The sequence below is a fragment of the Nannospalax galili genome, unplaced genomic scaffold (genome assembly GCF_000622305.1).
Source record: "Nannospalax galili isolate Female #2095 unplaced genomic scaffold, S.galili_v1.0 scaffold162, whole genome shotgun sequence".
Classification (NCBI taxonomy): domain Eukaryota; kingdom Metazoa; phylum Chordata; class Mammalia; order Rodentia; family Spalacidae; genus Nannospalax; species Nannospalax galili.
In genome coordinates this window covers 4246318-4271396 of record NW_008350388.1, presented here as the reverse complement: position 1 = coordinate 4271396, position 25079 = coordinate 4246318, and the positions used below count along the sequence as shown (strand labels likewise).

Genomic DNA, 25079 nt, shown 5'->3' with positions numbered 1-25079 from the left:
TCTGTCTGTTATTTCTCCCCAGTCACGTATCACTAGAAGTTTTATTATATTTTATATATGAGCATGGAAGTAAATTTTCTGTGCTAACCCAACAGACAGAACTAATCACCAGTCTCCTGTCCTCTATTTCTTAACCTTTTAGCTCATCTCTTATTGAGTGAGCCAGCCTTTGTTGTGTGTATTTGCTTCCTGGCATGCCTCCTCCTCACACCAACAGCCCCCTGAAGGTCAAAATTACAGCTCAGGAAACAGAGGAAGCACAATAAAAAAAAGTTCACTTCAGTGACTGAGGAGATGGGTCAGTGGGTAAAGCACTTGCTATACAAGTTTTGCTACCAGATATTTTGGGGAGTCCCACCTGAGTTTCCACATGTTTTCTGGCAAATTGAGGTCCTCTCTCAGGCTGTTGGTCTCCTTAATAAAAATTTAAGAACAGATGCAGAAGGAAACTCAGGGACTATTTTATCAGAGTTTAATAGAATAACCCCACAGCAGGCAAGCTGTAAATCTAGGCAGCTCTCTGGAGCAGAAAACATAGAGAAGAGAGAAAACCATGTCACTTGTAAGCGGACATATTGTGGAAAGTGGTGGCAGGGAGACAGCTTCAGAGATGTTTTTTTAAAAAAGACAAGAAAGCCCAGAGTGTCCAGGAAAACATGTCTGAGCTCTGGCCAGTATGAGAAAGAAAGAAAAATAGATTTTAAAAAGGGAGGAGGAGGAGGGGGAGGGGGAGGGGGAGGAGGAGGAGGAAAAAGTTATGCTTTCTGAATAATTTCAGAAAGGCAGGCAGGCTTAGCCTAGTCTGAGTAACTAAACCCCCCTGGAGGGGGGCGGTTTCTGGGAAGGAAAAACACATTACTTCTTTAAAGGTATAATTTATTCTCCCTAGCATGGCTTAAAGTGAATCAGCATTCCTGAGGTGAGGGGCGGGTCTCTTGACCAGGTGATTGACAGAATCTCATGTTTACACTCAGGGTCCAGGGCAGATTCCATTCTTTTGACCAGGAGGAAATAGCTTTCCCTTAATGGGCCTCAACAGAGTCTTGTCATACTCTAAGACTACTGTAACAGCATGAGTAGAGTTTAGATCCCCAGGAATCACATGAAAAGCAGGCTAGCTTGGAAGCCTCCTCTAATTCCATCACTTGGGAGTCAAAGAGAGATGGGATTCCCAGGGGTGGCTGACAGGTAGACTAGCCAAATCTTTTAACCCTGCTTTAACAAGAGACCTTACCTCCGTAAGTAAAGAGGAGAGGGATCAAGGAAGACACCTTACATCAAATTGTGGCCTTTACATGTGTGCCACACACATGTGAACACACACAAATACATATGCAGAAGAAAAAAATAATAATTCAATGATGGAAAAAATTGAGACCAGATTCCAGAAAGAGCAACCAACGGCTTACTCAAGACTTATCGTCTATCAGATTAGAAAGGTTTGAGTGTGAAATGCCCTCCAGGCTCAAGTGTTTGAACACTTTGTGCCAAGTTTGTGATTCTAGTAAAGAAGACATGCAGCCTTTAGAAGGTCTGTCCTCAATGGAAGAACCAGATCACTGGGGGTGGGACTACAGGCTACAGCCTTGTCCTGGCTTCCTTGGAATCCCTGTTTCCTGACTGCCAGTGCAATGTGATCAGCCTCCAGCGGCTCCCACCATCACAGCTTACCTGCCATGATGAACTCCTCCCCTGGAACCATTAACTAAAAGATATCTTCCCATCAGCTGCTTCTGCCAGGTTTTTACATCATAACAGTGAAAAAAGTTACTACGACAAATGTTTGAGGGTCACAATACCAGATATTTCACTTTTCCTATTCCTAAGAATTGAGCCATTTTTTGAATATTAGTCATGCTAAGCCTTCATATAAGCTTAATGCATTAACCAGAATTATTTTAATTAACAATTATCATGTTGGAAGAAGATCTTTCCAAAGGGTAAAACAGTTATAAGTACTACATAATTCTGCCCCCACTTACCTCCGGTGTTGGGGAAACTTTCCTTTTCTTAGAGTCAATGAATGTGAAATATTCTCGTGGGAATATTTGCTTGGGTCATGCGGAAGATACTTAAGCTCACTGTTGCACAACACAACTTAGATGTCATTCAGCAAGATCAGTTAGGCAATTTGTATTCTGTGCTTGGCCACTGTGGACTGTGATAAAAGAGTGAAAAAGAGATTGGTACCGGTGGCAACTGAAGATGTCATGCTTCCTACTGGGCTTTTACTCTCCTGTTTTCTAGAGAGGGTATTTCTGTTGCTGTCCCTCAGTGCTCCAAATACATCTGTCCTCTGTCCTTGTATCTCCATTCAGATGTATTTTCCTCCTCCTTCAGAGAAAAGAGATGACCAGTGTCAGAGAACTCCCAGTTTCCTGCCCCCAAGATACAGACATGTCTACTCCCTTTACCATCCCTTGCTTTTCTCTTATTTCCTTTTACTTTGATTTCTTCTCCTCCTTTTTCTCCTGCATCCTCTCCTCTTCCTCGTCTTTACCCACTCCCATCCAAGTCCTGAGGGCTTCTGTGCCCTCCTGCCCTCCATGATCTTGCCCACCCCATTTATTCTCTTCTCCTGTACTTGCGGCCCTTTCTGTGCTGCTTCCTTACCTAAGTTTATGCATAGTTCAGTCTCCTCTGTCTAAAAGCACAGCACAACCCAAATAGCCACATCTCTCAACCTCATTTTCCCCATTGGCCCAATCTCATTAACTTCTTGAAAAAAAAAGTGGGGTTTTTGTCAAATCACAATTCCTTTATTACTCTCTACTCACCCTTAGCTTATTTTCCACAATCAGTCCTCATCAACCCTTAATCCTGTTCTCCCCAATAACTCTCCCACCACTGAGTCCCATGAGTCTATTCAGTCCATCAACTGAGCTTTCTGCAGTATTACCTACCAGTGACCTTACAGATGCCACCTGCCCCTGTCACCTATGAAAATGACTTTTCTCATTTCCTGGTCTTCCCACGGTTCTCTCGGGTCCTCCTCACACTACTTGGTGTCCTTTTCCCATCCTTACATGTCAGTGTCCCCAGGACATTCACCCTGAGCCTTTCTTTCATCTCATTCTGGATGCATTTCCTATGGAATGCCACCCTCAGAAACTGGCTCCCTCACAGGCCTCTGATCATAATCTTCTTAAGCATATGGTCTTGAAGGGCTCCCCGACCTGTTCTACTCAGTAAGAGCAAAGCTCAACTCATCATGGTGGCTTGAATGTGAAATGTCCTCCATAGGTTCATGTATTTGAACACTTGGTTTCCTGTTGATGGTGCTGTTTGGAGAAGTTATGGAACCTTCAGGAGGTAGAGCCTTGCTGGAGGGAATATTTCATGGGGGTTAGCTTTGAGAGTTTATAGCCTCACCCACTTCCTCTTTCTCAGGCTGTTTCTTGTGTATGGATAAAAATGTGATATGTCTGCTTCCTGGCCCTGGTGCTATGCCTTCCTCACTATGGACTCTCCCTCTGGAATTTCAGCCAGAACAAACCCTTTCTTCCATAATTTACTTTATGTTAGGGCGTTTTATCATAGCAATGGAAACATTATTTTTCCGCAACATCTGTGCTTCCTCGGATTGTCCAGCTTCCCCACGTATGCAGTTTCCATTTCATTGCCATTGTGAACCTTCTGTTTCCCTCTTCTTTACCTCCAACTTAATATTATCCAGCCTCAAATGTGTCCACTCCTCTTCTCCTATTGCCTCCTTCATCTAGTAATCATCTCTGGGATTGTCTCAGTAGCCCCTAAAGTAGTCTTACCCCAGTGACTTTGACCTCCCTTGTCCCACGGAGTCTCAGTAACCTTCGAATATAGAAGCCTCATCACTCTGCTAGAAGCAATTCCTCATTCTTCAGTAGCTCTCGGAACTAACTGAAACTCTGTAACTTGGCTGTCAAGGTCTTTGTGATTTGGACAATACCTAGCCCTTCAGGCTCATTTCTGGTCACATTGGATGCCTTACATGAAGGGCTTAGCTGGGGTAATCTTCTGTTTCTTCAAGCAGGTCTTACAACTGCTACAGGTGTTACTAGGACATGGTTTTGTTTTTTAAACATTTGAATTGTTCTTCCTGTCTGTGTTCTATATTTCCCTGTTAAAACACGAATGATGTAGATTTAGAGTTTCTCTTAATATAAGACTCATAACCTTCAACCAACTAGTGCATGATCTACAATTTCACAAGCTAGGGGTATGTGCCACCATTCTGTCTCCAGGGTCCTGCTTGTGCTCTCCTTGACCACAGCAATTAGGATTTCATTTATTAAACTAAAAAATATCAAATTAGGACTCTTGGAGAAAAATGCAGATGTGGACCAAGGAGATAATTCCACAGATACAGGAGCTTGCTGTCAAGCTTGAGGACCTGAGTTCCATCCCCAGAACTTACCTACATGGTAGAAGGGAAAAACTGTCTCCTGCAAATTTTCCTGTGAACTCCACATGTTCACACACACACATACACATACACACATGTGCAGAATAAATGAATAAATAATGTAAATTTAAAAAAAAATGCAGGTGTCTGTCCCTTCTCACTCAGATGATAGCTCCTTATCCTCCATAACCCTAAAAATTATGTATTAAATTATATATGGTTATCTAACATCTCAGTCTGAGGGGATGATATTCAGGCTTTGTATATGCATGTTCATGTGTGTGCAAGTGTACACGTGTGTGATCTTATGGGTTAATTTTTTTGTAAATTTTCATTCAATTTTTTTGCATTTCATATATAACATCTTAATCATCTTTCTACCCACTGGCACCCTCCCATAGCCTCACCACTGGATTTAATACATTCTGTCATGTGTGTTAGGTTCTATTGCATCAAGTTAATGTCCCTAGACAAACCTCAGTGTAAGTTCATCCACTGAGCTGTAGTCAGCCTATCTAGAGGTCAGCCGTCTTTAGGAAGAGGTCAACTCTTCCTCACCAAGCAGTAATCAACTGCCAATAGTTCTTTGGCTAAGATTGGGTCCTGATGCACATTTCCACAGTTCTATGTTGGGTTTTTGTCTGCTTGAGTGTGCATGGGTCTTGTGCATGCTGACCCATTGCTGTATGTTCATATGACAAGGGTCCCAGCAACCTGTAGGATTCTATTTCCATATGGTCATGCATCTCCTCCCTGACTCTTACAATCTTTTGACCCCTTCTTCTGCCATGCTCCCTGAGCCCTGGGTGAGAGAAGTTTAATATAGGAGTCCTGTCCAAGGCCCAGCATTCTGCAGACTCTTAATCTCTACACCCTGGCCATTTGTGAACTTCTGTGTTTCTGGCCCTCTTGCATGAGTGAGCTTCATTAATAAGAATTGAGATATTCATTAGTATTCCTTTTATGCCTTGTTCTATGTTCTGTGAGCCTTAGGTATAGAGGTTGCATTGTAGATTTGCCACTTAGGCTTGACAATTCACAGACAATCACTGTGTGTGACCAGTTGTGGAACTCTGTAATAATCTCCATTCATTGCAAAAGAAACTTATTTGATGAGTCAAGGGTGATCGGGATACTTGTCTGTAAATATAAGAATCCATATTTTGCACATAGTAAGAAATTACACTTGTCTATGGATGTGGCAACCTTGGGATTTTCTCTAAGATCTATGACCTTTCCAGACATGTGTATTTGGCTATGTTTACAGTATCACACATGAGTTTCCCTCCCTTGAGTAGGTTTTAAGTCCAATTAGGTAGCTGTTGATCACCCCCAAGATAAAAGTGCCACTACTGCACCAATGTCATTTGCTGTGCCAATCATAGATGTGGTTATTGGGCCTTAATGCTGGAGTTGGATCATCAATAGATGTTCTCTCTTACCAGCTTGTATTGTGCTCTCCAAAGCTGTGAGAGCTAGCCTTCAGAGGAGATGACTTTCAGGTCAGTTCCAGCTCCATTGCTCCAAATCCTATGTCAGAAGTATGCCCTGTCTTCAGCAATAAGGCCTTACCTTCGAGTTCTAGGAGGCAATTAAGGGCTATGGTAATTTTGGGAGTCTCTTGGACTACCTTGGCTAACAATTCAAAGGAAAGTTTCTCCTGTGTGTCATGGTTTTTTTGTTTTGTAGCCTTCAGCTTTATGCATGGACTCATGTAGGGATATTGTATGTGAAAATTTTCAGTAGCTTTTTGGGCTACTACAATTCCTTCTGATTGTTTACACCAGCTAGGCATTATTTATTTCTCATCTCTTCCTCTCTAACCCTCCCTCCGTGCCCTCTCCATTTAAAGTAGCCCCATTTTTTTCCATTTCTCCCTGGATAATACTTGTCTCATATGGTCCCACCTCTCTTGGGCTCCCTCTTCTTTAGGAGTCATTCTTAGGGTGCCCTTACATTGTTTTTTTGACAGGATCTCTCATTGTCTTGGACCTCTCCCATTAGGCTGAACTGGCTGACCAGTGAGCCCAGCAATCAATCGATCACTCTGTCTCTACCTCTCCATCACGTTGTGTGCTACATTGCCCAACTTTTTATGTGAGTGCTAGGGATCAAATTCACAGCAAGCATTTTACCTACTGAGCTATCTGGACAGCACTCTATCATCACACAGAGCAGAAAGTACATGACTAATTTCTATAAGAACAGCATATTCTGCAAAACTTTTGCATCAGATAACAGGTTAATAATAATGTAAGCCAGCCAGGCATGGTGGCGCACACCTTTAGTCCCAGCACTCAGGAAGCAGAGGTAGGCATATCTCTGTGAGATAATAATAACTTAGACCAATTATTGTACAATATAATATTTTAAGTCTCTCTGCAAACAAAATTTTACTTTATTGTTTAGTTATTAAACTTACGTTTTGTTACTCAGGGATTCACCGTTTATTTTCTCAATGACGTCCTTCTAAAAAGTAGCTGTTATCCAGAATATTTAACTCAGTTGGGTAGAACATACATGTGACCTACAGTATGAAGCTCCTTCTAAAATGTATATGCCTTTTAAAATCTGGGAAAAGAAGACCTTGGAGCAGAGTTAACAGCCATGGCATTGACCACTGTCTTCTCAGGAAGCCTTCCATGTTTTGGGCTCCATCTCAAGGAAAGAGCAGCATAAATCCAGTGCAAAGCTAATTTCTTCTGTTCAGATGACATTTCATTGTTGTGTGGGTGGCTGCTGGCTACATATTTGGCAAAGAATCTTGATGGAAGGAGAATTTCCCTTGTTAATTTTTCAGACAGTGAAGAAGGGCAGAGTTTGACACCAAAAATGTTTCAGATATATTCAGAGATGGCAGTACCAAGAAAAACTGCCAACTTTCCTGTGTTTGTAGTTGAGCCATGAGCTCAGGACTTGTGGACAATGTATTAACATGTTCTTAATAAATATATCACAGTAATAAATGCAGAATTCCAGGAGGCTTATCAAGTGACCTATGAGAAAATGTGCAGTGAATAGTTGTTTGCACATGAAAATCAATGGATTTAAACACATATATACATAAACTATATATAGACACACACATATATGGTCCAGTGAACAGTTTTCAAATTACTTCTGTAATCCATTTATTGTGAATTTTTAATTTGTACAAGTCAGGCTTACACAATTTTACATTTCTCATAATATGAAATATACTTAAAAGGAGAAATGATTTCTGGCATGAAATAGTCCCCCAGTATCTGTATAACCCACTGCATAATGGCTAAGTCATACTCAGCATCACTAACAGAAACTCCCAATTTGAAAACTCTGTTCAAATATATAGACTTGAACATCTAGCAGCAAGATAAAAACAAGAGTGGCAGCCGGTCCCCACACACTCAGTAAACCAATGTAGGCATCACTAAGCCTCCTTTTAAGTTTGCTCAGGAGAGAGACAAATCCATAAAGCAGTCACTCTGCTTATTATCACACTGCCAGAAATATACTGCAAACAGTGAAATCGCCGGCAAATTTTGGACTCAGAACTCTATGATTGACATTAAAGGTCAGTTGCTTATATTTTAGATCCATCCCAGAAGCAATTCAGTAATCAAAAGAAATCAGAAGTCTATTCTCTGAATAACTGGCAGAAAATTAGATAGAGAGTTCTGGTTTGCTCTGAACATAAGGTGGTATAGTATGTCTAATAACTTTTACAGAGCTAAGAAGAAAGACATCGCTAGAATCGGAGATCCCATATGCAAAGTAGCAAGGGGCTATGTTTTAGGAAGAAAATTTTAAGAGGTTATAAGAATTACAAAATTTTTGGGAAGTTAGTGAAATACCTAAATACAGATCAAATTGCCATGGGAAGTATTTACTAGCTTTTAATCCCACTCTCCTGAAGTGTTTTAATCAGCTAGACTCTCAGTTTATAATGGTGGATATTCATTTGGGGAAAAAAATCTGGAAAAAATCCAGTTCTACCACAACACTCTGCCTTTGAGATTTTAAATAGCATGAGACTTTTTAATTCATGGCAACTGGTAGGCAGCATTTCCTCTTGTGTTTTTTACATTTAAATTTCACATTCTGTGTTTACAGTTGGCGGGAGTCAGGCTATTCTTGATTTCTGATTTCTGCCAAGGTGCCAAGTTCACCTGGTTGATGTTGGTTTCCAGAAGGTAGAATGGCTTCTTCCCTGAAGCAATTTCTGATTAAGAAGAAAATAAGATCTCAGGTGTATTTTTAGCATCTGGAATTCTTAAATATTCATTTATTCGGTTTTGACTTTGGGGACCCTTCGGGTAGTTGCATTTCTTGTGTGTAGAGTGGGGAGCATTACATAGGAATCATTATATTAACTTCAAATAGTTGTGCTGCCTGCTCCATAGTGGACTCTCTTGTAAAGCTCCTACCACTTTGTAAGGTCATATATCTATTTTCATCGGCATTCTCTGAATATTCATGAGAATCACTGATGGCCAAGGACTGCAGAGAGGAGAAAAAATTCCCAAGAGAAGGGGACAAGTTTGAGAAAATGTGGCAGGGTAGTATTTCATCTGCCTGGCTTGGTGCAAAGTATACAGATCTAAGGTTTTCAGAGGTGGTGGTACTTTGTAAAGACTAGTCACCAGGCTCTGGCTGTCTCCTTAGATCCTAGAAGACATGTGTACTCTTGATGTCAGTGGATAAAAATGGTCCTTCTGTGGCCACAATTTATGTCTGCATCAGAAGGAGCTGCTCCCCAGCAGTTCTGAGAGCTAATAAGGTGTCCTGGGGAAATGAGTAAATCTTCTCTTGTTTCTAACATCTCTCCCCATTGCCTATTAGTGCTCTCCTGACATCTCTCCTCTTTTTCTCGTTCCTGTAGAATTTAAAGCCCATGGCATGAAAGGCTACCTTTGTGGTGTGAGGAATTTTGTTGTTTTTTTTTGATAAAGGATGCAAGTCCTGATTGAAATTATGTCTCCTAGAGGAAATGGTAGGCATTTTATCCTACAAACCAGGTGCACAAAATAATTAATAGAACCATCTCTCTCTCTCTCTCTTTTTTTTTTTTTTTTTTTTTTTTAACCTACAGAAGCAAATTTTCATTGTCTTAAAATCTATGCAATTCCAAACAGTCACTATGATATTATTAAATATTATGGCCTTTTCCAAAAGTCATGGTGCATTAGGAGAAAGAAATATTGGATTTTGAAGTATTACTGAGCATAGACTCTGAACAAGCACTAATTTTGTGAGACCCAAAAGCATCATTGTTAGAAATGTGAAAGAGGTGGCCCCCTTCCTGTCTATCCTAAAGACAAGAATTCTACCTCTACAGAAAACACAGGTTAGCCAGAGAACAGCCTAACAAATTTATTAATGTGTATTTGGAAAATAAAACTTTAGAAAGGAGCCAGATAGTTGAAACTTAAATAGCTTTCTTCCTAGAGGCAATATAGGAGGAGGTCATCAGTAGTTAGGGGAGGTAGAAGGTGAGGAACAGAACTTCATTTTACCAAAGTGTGTCTAATGAGAAAAACATGTTCCAGTTAAGCCCCTGGTTATCCAGAAACAGGTGGAAATCCTGTCTGGCATGGTACAGACTTTTCATCTTCTCACTTCTTTGATGGTTAATCTTTTGTGGTTATCTGACGAGACAGTCTTAGGGAACGAGTTTAAGGCAAATGCATCTCTTTTGGAAGAAGTTTCAGTCAACTAAGGGAAGTTCTGAGACAAAGTCCTTCCCTGTTCTCAAGGGAAAAACAGTGGAGGTGAGAGGGACCTTGATTCTGATAGTTTTTCTTCAGCTCTGATTGTCAAAGCACCACACTGTTTGCTAAGCCCCACAGGGTTTACAGAAATCAGGTGACCAATGGAGGTTTACCACAGGTTCATATCAAAGTTGAGTCCAGTGGTCCGCAGCATCATCCCGTGGTATTTTTATTAGGAATTCATAATTGGAACAGATACTCAGCACTTACCAAATCCCCAGATTGGAAATTCGGAGAATATGTCAAATGCAGGAACTTTGCCTAGTCTGTATGCTATTCTTTTTTTAAAAAATTCAGACAATGAAAGAAATTTATAGTTTAAAATCAGATTTCTTAGTAATGTAACAGCCTCTTTTGCAATCACATGTGGAAAATGTCCATTTAAGGACTTATTTTGCAGTTTAAATGTACTATATTTTAAGAGAACGTCCAAAAATTTACAGATTGTACATACAAGCACATTAGTATGTCATGTTTGGTTTCCCTTTCTTGTTCTCCTTTCTAAAAGGTACAATAAACCCATGTATACATTTGTTTACCTATTTACATGTGTTATAATCTTGAATCTGCATAGGAGGGAGAATTTCACTTTTTTCTTTCAGAGATTGAGTGTCCTCACCTAATTTTGGACATTCTAGGTCCATCCATTGTCCTGTGAATTTTGTGATTTCATTTTTCTTTAGAGCTGAATAATATTCCATCTTATGTACGTACCATTCATCTGTTGATGGACAATGAGGTTGCTCCATTTTCTTGCTATATACATAGAGCAGCAATAAATATGAGGGCTCAAATATCTCTGTGGTAGGTAGGGAAATCTCTGGGTATATCCCCAGGAGCAAAATAGCTATATCATATGTTAGTTCTATTTTTAATTGTTTGAGGAACCTCCAAACTGATTTCCATAATGGCTGTACTAATTTGTGCTCCCACCAGCAGTGAATGAGGGTTCCTCCTTCCCCATGTCCTCTCCAACATTTGCTTTCAGAGTCTTTGATGATAGTCAACTGACTGAAGTGAAATGTATCTCAAAGTAGTTTTGCTTTGCATTTCACTGATGACTATAGGTATTGAGCACTTTTAAATATTTTTATTTAATATTTTTATTTTATGTGTATGAGTGTATTGCCTGCATGTATATGAGTTCACCCATGTCATGCAATGCCACGGAGGTCAGAAGAGGGTGTCGGATTCCCCTGGAACTGGCGTTAAGGATGATTTGTAGCTGCCATGTGGGTGCTGGGAATCGAACTTGGGTCCTCTGCAAGAGCAGCCAGTGCTCTTAACCGCTGAGTCCTCTCTCCAGCCTCCAAATATTGAGCAGTTTTAAAAATACTTAAGGGCCATTTGTATTCTTTTGGAAAACTGCCCTTCAATAGCCCATTTGTTGACTGGCAGTTTTAATTCCTTGGTATTTAATTTCTGCAGTTCTTTGTAAATTCTGAATATTAGCCCCTAGTCTGAGGTATAATTGTAGAGATTTCCTCCCACTGTTTGGCCTGGCTGTGTGCTCTGCTGATGGTTTCTTTTACTGTACAGAAACTTCTAAATTTCTTGTAGCCCATTTGTTGTTACTTGGGTCTATTTCCCAGGCTGCTGGTGTTCTGTTAGACTTAAGTTCCTACCTATCACAATGTCCTGAAGAGCATTCCCTATGTTTTTGTCTAGCACTTTCAGTGTTTCTGGTTTTAAAGTAAGGTCTTTGATCAATTTCAAATTGATTGTGTACAGGAAGAAGGATATGAATTTAATTTCATTCTTCTGTAGGTGGATATCCAGTTTTTTCTTAAGGAACCATATCTTTTTAAAACTTTTTTATTGATTTAAGAATTTCACATAATCTGTTTTGATTGTGTTCAGATCTCCTCCCTCATCTCCAACCCACCTTATCATCCCCCATCCTCTCACTCCCAAACCCTCCTTCCCATCTTCATGTCATCTATTAGCAAATGAAAGCCCATCCATTTTATACCACACATCTGAACTGGGTGCCAGAGAAATCATATCTCATTCGAGTGATCTATATCTCATATCTCAGTGATCTATAATTCTTACACACAGATTGGCCAAAGTAAGGGCCCACTCCATTTCCTTTCTACGTGGTTTTGGGTCAGAATATACCAGAATTTTCCTAGAATGGAATTATCACACTTGTTTTCTGTTTCTCTTACACAAATTGTCAAGTAAGGAGTTCTCTCTTCCTCAGCAACCAGAAACACTTAGGTTTTCACAGCAAAGTCAGTTATTGGCAGCCCAAGTACATACAGGTTACACTTTGGCTGTTTAGGGCCTTACTCAGCACAGTCACCCCACTGTGGTCCCAGGTGTTCTCCTGCAGGCTGATTCCCCGCAGGGTTTTACTGTGGATAAAAGAAAACACTAGGTCTTCACAGCAGGCAGCAGGTAGCTCACAGGCATCCAACCCAAGATTCTCTGAGTGACATCTGGAATGCTTCACAGGTTCATACAGCAGCTTTACACCAGTGTCATCAGCTTATTTTCTGAAATCTGTATGTGTCTCAGGTTCCTATTATTGTTGGTGGCTGCAGTCAGGTCTCGAGAGCCACTGGATGATGATGGAGCAGTGACCAACCACTCTGCAATTTCTCTGGTACCCACAGCCATGCTGCTGCCATCTTGGCCCGCCCCTCCCCTGCCCCAGTTACTGCCTTACTTGCCAAGTCCTGGGTTCAGAATTTGGGGTTAATATAGAAGCACCCATGGTTAGGAAAATATTCATCTTGTGTGTTAAGGTTCCTCACATGATCAAGGATACTCAGTGTCTTGGGAGCTGGTGCCCCTGAGCAGCCACACACCGCATTCTGCTGTCATTTTTCTTTTAAGAACCGTATCTTGGGCTGGAGAGATGGCTCAGTGTTTGAAAACACTGGCTGTTCTTGCAGAAGTCCCAGGTTCAACTCCCAGCACCCACATGGAGGCTAACAACTGTCTATAACATTAGTTCTAGGGGATCTGACACCCTCATCTGTCCTCTGCAGGTACTGCCCGACTTGGGTGCACTTACACACGTGCAGGCATAGCACCACATCTTTAATGAGGTCATGAGTCTGTTTTCTATTCTTGATAGATGAATCAGCACCAAAGGAGCTGGCACTCAGTAACTATTGCCTTGGTCCAACTTTGCCTCGGCCCCCACCTAGATGTCTCCTGACCAAAAATATGAGGAAGTTATGACAGGCGTTTTTCAAGTTTCCTTCAGCCAGAACACTCACAACTCTTTCCTCCCAGCAATTTGTATGTTTGAATGGTCACACTGGAAATATATTGGGTTTATATCTATTTCTTTGTATTGTGGCCAAATAAACATAGCCTTGGCAGACTTGCAGTTTTAATGATATATAAGACAGTAAAGGCTGGTGTTTTCCTAGACTTTGCTCCTACGCACAACAAACGTTCCTTTTCCCCCTTCACTCTCTACAGCTCCAGTTCCCCCTTAGACTTCTCGTTAGTTCCACATGAAAAAATAAGTCCAGTGGATAATTAACATGGGAGGAGGGTGACCTAAACTTCAAATACAGAATAATTGCCAAGTCTTAACCAAATCATACCTGCCTTTATCCCACCACTTTTTGGTATTGTTCTACCTCAACAATCTGATTTTTTGTTAACTTTTAATTCTGTGTGTAAACTTATTCTAGTTTGTATTCAGTGTAGGTTAGAATGGAGTTCTATTCATAGTGAAGTCCAATATTATAAAGTTTTAATATATGACAAATCTTTTACTGAAGCTCTAGGAGGAGCCGTTTTATTAAGGCTTTTCATTTAATGGAAGGGACAATCCCCACACATCCAGAATCATATTGGGGTAGCAATAAAATTGCTGAGCAGTTAGGATAGCAAATAATATTTTAAACCTTTTATGATAAATTTCTTGAGTCCATCCATTTTTGAGCATTGATGCATTTGTTCTTCTATAGTCACAAAGATTCATGAATCATAAAGACCATCCTGCCCCTCTCTCATCTCCACTCCTCATCCCATTTCTCTGGCTTGTTGGAAGGTGAAAACCTTCCTAAGCATCAAATACAGCTTCACAGTACCCTGGAATAAGCTATACTGATCAATAATTTGTGACAAAGGTGTATGATAATATTGTATAGGGCTTTAAATTTTAAGTGACAAAAATCTATATAGAAGTAGACTAAGGCATTAGTTAGAGATAGAAGATAGAATGATAGAACAATACAATAGATAGGTAGATAGTTGATAGATGATAGATAGATGATAGATAGAGATTAGATAGATGATAGATGATAGATGATAGATAGATAGATAGATAGAGAGATAGATGATAGATAGATAGACAATAGATAAATAGAAGATATATAGATAGATGATTAGATAGATGATAGATAGATATAGATAGATGAAGATAGATGACTCCTATCTGAATACTTTCTCTGTCTTCACATGTATGCAGGGTTCTAATAGGTAAATAGAAGATATATAGATAGATGATTAGATAGATGATAAATAGATAGATATAGATAGATGATAGATAGATAGATAGATAGATAGATAGATAGATAGATAGATAGATGCTAGGTAATAGATAGATGCAAACATACATAAGATGCATATGATATACAATACTTTCCCTGAATAGCTCCCTTGGACATTCACAGTAGTTTCAGGAATACCTAGGTTCAGAGTTGCCATAATATCATTGCCAGAGTTGTCTCTATCTCTGACTTCTCCTTCTGACTTTGCTTTCTTCTGTATACTGTTATGCTCAGCAGGTTCCTGCATTTAACAAGGACGGCATCTATGGGAAATTCTACGCTTTTAACATCTTTATTGATAGCAATTGTAAAGAAACCTTTTCTCCCCTGGTAGTCATATCAATTACTGGAAATGGACTCTGATTTATCCTGCTGGGTCTGCTACTAACCTCTGTGTCAGTTGCTATACCCACAGAAATAAATATTCAGATTGACAACTCTGAGTTGCAAACCTTCCATTCTTCCTGGGAAAGTATGGTTTAAGGAATGATAGCCTCAGTGTGAATCAAGAGGTCAGGAGGCAGTGCTCCAAAGGAAGGCGTGAAGGCAGGACTTGAAACTGCAGCTGATACCAGCGTCACATTCAGCCGTGCAGTGATGGAGAGCTCACAAAGCGATTTGATGAATCAGAACCAAACCATTTGCATAGAGTTCAGTGGTTGTGTTTCCTATCCACATATGTTCCAGGAAGTCATGACTGCCATTTTTATACTGGCAATAACCCTAAATGTTAGGTAGCATCACAATTTCCATTGTGCATTTGAGGAAACTGAGTCACAAGAACTGTAAGTAACATACCTAAAGACAGGCAACTAGTAGTAAAACAGAACATCCCAGTCCAGTCTTTTTGAAGGCTGTCATCACCTGAGAAGTTTTTAAAATTCTTAATATGCTTTATTTAGTCTTATGCTTAGGTATTAGAAGTTAGTAGTTCTGTAATTAATTGGAGTATGATTTGGTTTTTAGGATGGTTGACATTATTCTGATGAGTCAAAGCTCAAACCCACTTGTCAAGGAAGTAGGCTGCAGAGAGAAGGAGCAGGAGCGCTTCAGCAATGGGGTAAACCCTAGCAAAAGACACAGAAACAAATAATTAGTTTGACATTATTTGTGGCAACTTGACCAGGAAATCAGGTGTGGTGAGACACACCTTTAATCCCAGCACTCTGGAGACAGAGGCAGGCGGATCTCTATGTGATCAAAGTTTGACCAGGAAATCAGGTGTGGTGAGACACACCTTTAATCCCAGCACTCTGGATCAAAGTCAGCCTGGTCTACATAGGCAGTTCCAGGCCAGCTGGGCATACAGGGAGACCAGGTCCCAAAACACAAAATAACAGCTGGGCGTGGTGGTACACACCTTTAATCCCAGGACTCAGGAGGCAGGGGCAGGTGGATCTCTGAAAGTTCAAGGCCAGCCTGGTCTACATAGTGAGTTGCATAATTCCAGGCCAGCTGTGGCTACAGGGAGACCTTGTCTCAAAAAGACCCCCCAAAAACCACCCCTGATTTAAATACACTGTCAAAAGAATGAGAAGACAAGTCACAGACTGGTAATGAAAATTGGAAGAAGACACCTGATAAAGAACTATTATTTAAAATATACAAAAGACTGTTAAAACTCAGTGATAAGGGCTCAGTCAGTAAGGGTTTGCCTTGCAACAATGAGGACCTGAGCTTGGTTCACCGTAACATGCATTAAAATAAATACACAAATAAACAAAATGGGCATAGTGGCACACATTTGTAATACCAATGTTGGGCAGGAAGAGATGGATGTATCCCTCAGACTTGGTACCCAGCCAACTTAGTCCACTTGACTAGTTCCAAGCCAGTGAGGATCCTTGACTCAAAAGAAAAAAACAAACAACCAGAACAACATAAAGCATTGTAAAAGCTAGAGAGATGACTCAGTGGTTAAGATCACTGCCTGTTCTTGCAGAAGCCCCAGGTTCAGTTCCCAACACCCACATGGCAGCTAACCACTATCTGTAACTCCAGTTCTGTGGGACCTAATGCCCTTTTCTGGCTTCCATGGGCACTGAATGCACGGGTGCACTTGCATACTTGCAGGAAAAATACTCATACACATAAAATGAAAATAAATAAATAAATGTTTAAAAGAAAACAAGATGGATGGCACTTGAGCACTTGAAAAGAGACAGCCAGTGTTGCCCTCCAGCCACCATATGCACATATGCATATGTGCTTGTGAACCTTCACACATATATGCACCTACCTGCACAGACATGTACACACATACAAAGTAACAATAAGAAAAAAACAACAACATTAAAATGAACAAAAGACTAGAAAACACACTCTTCTGGCCTCCTCTGATACCTGCATACAATGCACATGGTGTACATATATACACCCAGGCCCACATACATACACATAAAATAAAAGTAATAAATATTTTATAACAGATATACAAACTCAAGTGTTCGTGTCAAAGATTTTTAACATCATGTTATCAAAGAATTACAAATTGAACCGAGATACCATTATATGGAATGGCCAAACTACAAAGCACTGACAACTCCAAGCCCTTCTAAGGATGGGGATCAACAGGGGCTCTCGTTCACTACTAATTGGAATTCAAAATGAAGAGTCACTTGGAAGACAATTTGGAAGCTTCTTATAAAACTCAACACCTGCTTATATACAGTCTAGCAATCTTCCTCCTTAATGTTTGCTCAGATGAATTGAGAACCACATCTATAGAAAGACATACACTCGGATATTTATAGAAACTTTATTTGTAATGTCCGAAACTGAGACACAACCAAGCTGCCCTTATATATGTAAATGGCTACAAGGTAGTACATCAGTGGAATATTATTTTGCACTATAAATAAGAGATTGTAGAGTGCTCAGTCCTAAATGGGACACCTATATCACTGCCTCTTCTTCCAAGGCTCAGGGATCACAGCAGCAGAAGAAGCTTGAAGATTGCAAGAGCCAGAGTGGTAGATGAATACAAGGAAACTGTTGTCTGGACACCACAGGGTAGTTGTATATTTGAACGCACAGTACAGCATTTACGACAGCATGAACAAGACCTGTGCAAACTCAAGCCAGACAAAATCCCAGCATGGTTGGGGAAAGTAGGCAGGAAGCCTCAATTCTAGCTGAGGATCTGTTGGCAATTGAAAGATGCTGGAAGAGACAAGAGTTTTTCCTACTAGTGTGCCCTCTGGTAGGTTGATCAGACTCTAAGGAATATACACACACCCAAGAGCACTTGGGAAGCACAGAGTAGACTGAATAGGCCTTAAAAAACTTCAAGGAAAAAAATAATAGAGGACATGAAGTGGTGGGGTAGTGGGATAAGGTTACAGGGTGGGGGGGTGGCTTCTGAATATGATCAAAATAAATTGTAGGAAATTCTCAAAAAAAAGATACACTGAGCAACTAAAAATAAACAAAAAAAAATTGAAAAGAATTGAAGGAAACAAATCGACATTACTAAGAGAAGCCAATATTAAAAGATTACATAGTGTTTGAGCCACTGTAGTGCATGCTGGAAAATACAAACCTATAGAGACAGGAGAGAGAACAGAGGGGAGAGATGGATAAACAGAGTGCAGAGGACTTACTTGAAGGCAGTGAACCTGCTCTGCATAATTGTCTAATAGCAAGTGCAGGTCATCATACATTTACCCACATCCATAGATTATGACTATGGGGCTACAGAAATGGCTCTCACAGAGGACCCGGGTTCAATTCCCAGCACCCACATGGCAGCCAACAACCATCCAGTAACTCCAGTTCCAGTTCCAGGGGATCTGATGCCCTCTTCTGACCTCTATGAGCATTGCACGACATGGTTGTACTTAACACAAGTGCAAGCAATATACTCATACACATAAAATAAAACTAGCAAACGAAATGTTAAGAAAAAAAGAAGATGACTCAAAATGTAAATTATTAGTCTCCTCTGAGGGTGATGCACCAACATAGGTTTATCAGGTGTAGTACATGCTCTACTGGTTCATGATGTCAAAAGTGAAGGAAGCTGTGTGTGTTGGAGTACTGGGTAAACAGTTTGGGAACAGGAAGTACATGGGTGATCCCTGCACTTTCAATGCTGTTTCTGTGACAGAAGACTACACTAAAATGTTAAGTGATGTAGTAATTAAAAATGACATAGAAATGACCTAGCACATGATTTAATACAGAGTAGAGATGATTTTCTTATTCCGACATCTAAAAAATTTATATGTAGCACAAATTGACGGTGTGTCAAGTATTTCTCCCATACAAATGATAATAGAGGCGTGATTGTGCAAGCCTGAGGGACAGGGTCAGCTGGGAAAAGGGAAGAAGTGGGCTGTAAGCATAAAAGGTCAGTCACAAGGACAAATAAGTTTTGGCAATTTATTCCACTCCCAGGATGATCATAGTTAATAACAGTGTGTTACATATTTCAAAATTGCTAAATGAATAGATTTTTAAAATATTTCACTACAAAAGAAATCATAAGTTGTGCTGACATATACATTAAGTAGCTCCACTGAATATTTCTACAATGTATGCATAGAACAAAACTTCACAGTGTGACCTATAAATACATATAATAATTATTTATCAATTCAAACCAAATGAATATGAAACTTCATTACTGGAATATACAATACATGATTAAAATGTGAAATCTGGGTGCTGGAGAGATGGCTCAATGGATAAGAGCACTGACTGTTCTTGCAGAGGACCTGGGTTCAATTCCCAGCACCTACATGGTGGTTAACAACCATCTGTAATTCCAGTTCCAGGGGAATCTAATGCTCTCTTCTGACCTCTGTGGGTATTGCACAAAACTGGTGCACTCACACACATGCAGGCAGCACAAGCATACACATAAAACAAAAATAATAAATAACCGTGAACCTAGAAAATTGCACCCACTTGTGAAAGAGATGTACTCTTGCTCTGGAGTATGTTACTGACCATGTTAAAGCTGTAGTGAAATGCTTCTTCTAATCATGTAGTTATTAAAATTTTTTAAAAAGATTAAAAAATAATTCTTCAAAGCATAAAAATAATAATAATAAATAAAATATTTCTTTTAAATGTGAAGTCTGGTATTCAGATTTTGTTATTTTTTTGTCTTGTGTGTATGTGTGCAATGCATATTTGTGGGTGTGGGTGTGTGTATATGTATGTGCATGAGTGTGTGTACATGTGTATGTGCAAGTGAGGAGGCCAGGTTACCCCAGGCCTTGTTGCTCAGGAACCAGCAACTTCTTTTTTGAAACAGGGTCTTTCACTGACTTGGAACTTGCCAATTAGGCAAGGTTGGCTGGCTGCTGAACCCCAGTGCTGGGATTACAAGTATCACCATGCCTGCCTTTTCATATGGGTGCTGGGATCACTCAGGTCCTCATACTTATATAGGGAGCATTTTACTGACAAAGTTATTTCTCAGCCTCTGGTATCCAGATATTCAACAAAGAAAACTTTGTCTATTTGTGAGTGACATAATCTTGCATATAGAATAAAATGAAAGAATTTACAAAAAAATAAAAATACACAAAGAAAACTATCATTAGAATTCTTAAATGAGTTCAGCAAGGTAACAGGACACGATCAGTTACAAAAATCATTTGTAATTCCATGCACTAGCAATAGAAAATATGTAAAAGAATTAAGGTAATAATCTTATTTGCAATAACATTGAAAGGATGAGAATGCATGACAACACACACACACACACACACACACACACACACACATATATATAAAACAAAAAAAGTCAAAACTTATACTCGGAAACTGTAAAACATCCTTAAAAAGAAATTTTAAAGGACCTAAATAAATAACCAAATATCTGGTGTTCAAGTATTGAAAGAATTAATATTATTAGAAGGCTAATAACTTCCCACATTAACCTGAAAATTCAACATGATCCATAACATAAATAGGAACTACTTATTTTTTAAAATCTTCCCCTGTTGCCAGTGTTGACAGGTGGATTGTGTGGGAATGCAAAGGACTTTGACTAGCTAAAAAACAACACTGAAAAATTGGACAACCTTGGAAAAAAATCACAGTAACTCCTTTCAGAGTTTATAACAATGCCGCAATCATCAAAGAAGTCCAAGAGTGGTAAAGGATGGATAAATAAATCCATGGATTAGATTGAGAGCCACAAAATAAACCTTCAATCAATTTTTAACTGATTTCCAACTTAATCCAATGGGGGAAGGATATTTTTTCAGCAAATCATGTTGAGAGAAATAGATGCCCACATGCCAAGGCTTGAACTTGGATTCCAACCTCAAAACATAGGTAAAAACTTCAAAGTGAATCAAATACCTAAACATAAGAGCCACAGCTCTGACACTCAGGAGAAGACAAAGACATAAATCGTTATGACCTTGAATTATCATTTGTAAACATTTGAGTTTTATTTTTATAGTCAGTTTACTTGATTTTTCTTTTTTCCCCCCTCCCTTCCTCCCTTCCTCCCTCCCTCCCTCCCTCCCTTCCTTCCTTCCATCCTTCCTTTCTTCCTTCTTTTTTGCCTATTCTTTTGCTTTTAGAGATAAAGGACTTTTGAAGGAATTATCTGATGCCCTCTTCTGGTCTCTGAGAGCATAGACACTCATGTGGCATATGTACATACATGCATGCACTCATACATACACATAAAATAGAAACAAATAAATCTTTAAAAATATTTGTATCTATATAAATAACACTTATGAATCAATAGTGCAAAAACAACCCAGTTTTTAAAAAATGAGCTAGGACTCTGAATAGATACTTTTTCAAAGAAGAAGCAGAAATGACCAGTAAACACATGGAAAGAACATTCAATATTGCTAGTCATCAGGGAAGCATATCAAAACCACAAAGAGGTCTCGCTTCATACCCCTTCAGATGACTAAAACTAAAAAAGACAGGCAAGCATTGGTTAAAAAAACAAGTGGAGAATTTCAAACCCTTGTGTGACTGGTAGGACTGTAAAATGGCGTTGACATTGGAAAATAGCCTGCTGGTCTCTCAAATGGTTAATTAATTAATGTACTGTTTTGTATGTGAATTATATCTAATACAGCTATTATTTTTTTAAGTTAAGTCTGGGACTGGGGAGGTGGCTCAGTGGGTAAAGTACCCGTTTCACAGTATGAAAACCTGAATTCAGATGCCCAGAACTACAAAAAAATCCAGGGATGGTAGGTCACACCTGTAACCCCAGAGCTGGGAGTGAGGAGGCAGGTGGATACCTGACATTCGCTCACTGGTCAGCCAGTCTTGCCAACTCAGTGAGCTTCGGATTCAGGGAGAGACCCTGTCCCACAAATACTAAGGTAGTGAGCAATCAAGGAAAGACAACGGGCATCACCGCTAGCCTCCATCTGCACACAAAGCATGCACCCACACTAACATTACGTACACCACATGCATAACACACCACACACAGAAAAAGATGAAAGAAAATGAAAGTCATTAGAACATGTTTAGATGCAACAAAAAACATGAGTGGGGTGCAACGAGACAGAAATATGTGAAAACACTGAGGGAGATTGTGGAATCCTCAAATGGATGTAAAAACAGGACAACTATCTCTTCTGGATAATGCAAAGTCCTATTTGGGGACAGAAAGCTATACTTAGGTGTTTCCAGAAGAATCTTTACAGGATTCCATGATGATGATTGGGTAATAATACCCAAAACATAAAATACTACCTAGTGTATGACATATATTATAACAATTTCACTTATTTTCAAACATCAAATCACAATTAGTTTGCATATTGCTATTCTCTTTATATGCATTGCTGTATTTACATAAACTTCATTTATTTACATAAGTGTCCTCTAAGTTTGAGACTAGTACTACTTAGATTAGCAACACTAATCAGTATGGTATAGACATGTAAATGTCTTTTTTAAAGATTTTATTTTATTTTATATGTATGTTTTGCTTTCATGTATGTAAGTGCATCATATGTATGCAGTGCCAGTGGAGGCCAGAAGAGGGTATCGGATTCCCTGGAAATGAAGTTATCTATGGGTGCTAACTGTCATGTGTATGCTGGGGAACTCTGGAAGGCAAGAAAGTACTCTTAACTTCTGAACCATCTCTCCAGGCCCAGTATAGACAAGTAAATGTCAGATTGCGTTTATTCCTAACATTTAAATTCTCATGTAGATCTGTTGTGCTACCTAATTAAGACTTTTCTATTTGCAAAATGCTATTTTTACAAATTCACCATTTGTTAAAGTTAATGGCTCCTTCCTTAATAAAGTTTGAATTCATGAATCTTAAATTTGTTTGAGATCAGCAAAGGCTATATGTTATGTTGTGTGTGATGGTATTACAGAAATGTAACGTGGGTGACTTATAAACACTGTTTCTTACAGTCCTGGAGGCTGAGAAGCCCAAGCCCAAGGTGCAAGCACATTTGATATCTGGTGAAGGCCTGTTTCCTGGCTCATAGATCACTCTGTCCTGCTATATTCTCACATGATGGCTTGCCCTGGGACCTCTTCTATAAAGGGCCTAATCTCATTCGCAGTGTCCCCATGCTCTTGACCTAATCACTTCCCAAAGGATTGCCTCCTAATATCATCACCATAGGGATTAGAGTGTTCACAAATGACTTTTGGAGAAACACAGATATTCAGACCGAAGCAGGTTGTAAAAACATTTCTGATAATTATCAAATGAGGTATGTTAGTGCTTTTGATTCTTTAGAGAAACTGAGTGAAAACTAAAAATAAATACACTGTGTGTACACTGTACAGTAAGCACAGGAAACAACTGGCAGTTCAATGATGGAAGTCTATTATGGAAACTACTTTGTTACTGAAATCAGATCTGAGAAGACAATAGTTGAAGTGAGATCCAAGACTGGTACTATCAGCAGAGTTTTCAAAAGAGGTCACAACATGTATTAGTTCTTTCCTCATCACTGTATTAAGATATCCAAAAGAAGCAACTTAAAGTGAAGCCAGGGCAGGAGTTCAAGGTAGGAACCTGGAGACAGGAACTGAAGGAAAAACCATGGAGGCATGCTTGTCCTGGCTTGCTCAACAATCGTTCTTCTGTAGCCCAGGCCTGCCTGCCCATGAATGGTACCACCTACAGTGGGCTGGGCCCTCAAAATGCCCCACAGGCATGCCTATAGGTCAGTCTGACAGAGGAAATTACTCAGTTGAGGTTCCTAATTTCTAGGCATATTGAGTTTTGTGTCAAGTTGACAAAAATGACTGTGACACCCCTCTACTTTTGACTTCAGCTACTCATGCTTCTTCTGAAAGAGATTTTGGAGAGCCCATAGTGGTAGACTCCTTAAATCCACGCTACCTTACATGATTAGCAGAAATTCAACATGAACTGGAATCATAATCACAGGAGAATTGGTTAAAGTACAGCGGGCTGGGTCCAAACTCCTTTTTGAATCCATAGTTTTGGATGGATACTAAGAAGTTGTGTTCATAGCAAGTCCAGAGGCAGGACTGTTGTGGGTTCTCCTCAGGCCAGCTGTGAAGACCCTGACCTGGATCGGGTCTCCTGCCGATTAGGGGGGGCAGGAGGCATGGAGTCAATACACAGACCCCGGGAGTCAGGTAGAAGCAAGCACTAGGCAAGGTGCTGCAGGCTTGTTTAATGCAGGAGGGGGCAGGCCTTATATTTCCCTTTTCTCTGCCCCCAAGTCCCTTTAGTCAGCTTATCGTTTTCTGATTGGTCCATGCCACACACTCTGTCAGCAGTCACTGGGCTCGTGAGCAGGGTACGGAGGCACAGGCTCCTTTTGGCGGGCTCCTTTGGACCAAGAAGTGAAGTGAATTCTCGCGGAATCCCAGGGCTCTGGGTCCACGCCATCTTTGGAGGCCTCCTGCTGCATTTCCACCCTTTTTCTTTAAAAATGACTATCCAATGAGAGCCTGTAAGCAGCTCCGCCTCAGGATGACCCCCAGGATCATGGACTGTGCCTGTCTTAGGTTGTCCTATTCAGGCATGAACCTTACCTGTCATTGGAACATGGGCATACATGTCCATGTCCTGGCTTAGGTTGATTCAGCCCAATGGGAGCTTACCTGTCATTGACTCCCAGCCCTCCAAGGGGTATCATCCCAGGGGATCAGTTGAGGTGGGGAATTATCTGTAGGAGGCCTCATACATTTATGTGAGCCAAGTCTGTCGGGCTGCATAGGGTGGGTTGAAATCATCTTCGTATATTGCTCTGAGGGCCTGATACACAGAGTGATTGAATTTTTTCTGACTGCGGGAATGAAGAACAAGGCATTTAAGAAGCAGAAAGAGAAGAATAATTATGCCTGTCAGGAGTAGGTAAGTGATGATCCAAAACTGGTCAAACAGTGTCTTTAGATTAGACCAGATTTTTTCTAAGAACCCTGAATTGATGTCCAGCATGGGTGCATGGGTATAATTTAGAGCAATAA

At 40.0% G+C, this 25079-nt stretch overlaps 1 protein-coding gene and 1 long non-coding RNA gene across 2 annotated transcripts in view; one reads left to right on the top strand and one right to left on the bottom strand.

Annotated features, from left to right (window-relative positions):
* Positions 1-25079, top strand: part of Chst9 (carbohydrate sulfotransferase 9) — a 300534-nt gene that overhangs the window by 45474 nt on the left and 229981 nt on the right. The gene's annotated exons all lie outside the window — the stretch shown is intronic.
* LOC103745689 overlaps positions 15555-25079 on the bottom strand; it is a 294584-nt gene continuing 285059 nt past the window's right edge. The window contains exon 5 of the long non-coding RNA XR_001872789.1: positions 15555-15724. This is a non-coding gene — a long non-coding RNA (uncharacterized LOC103745689). The remainder of the gene's footprint in view (positions 15725-25079) is intronic.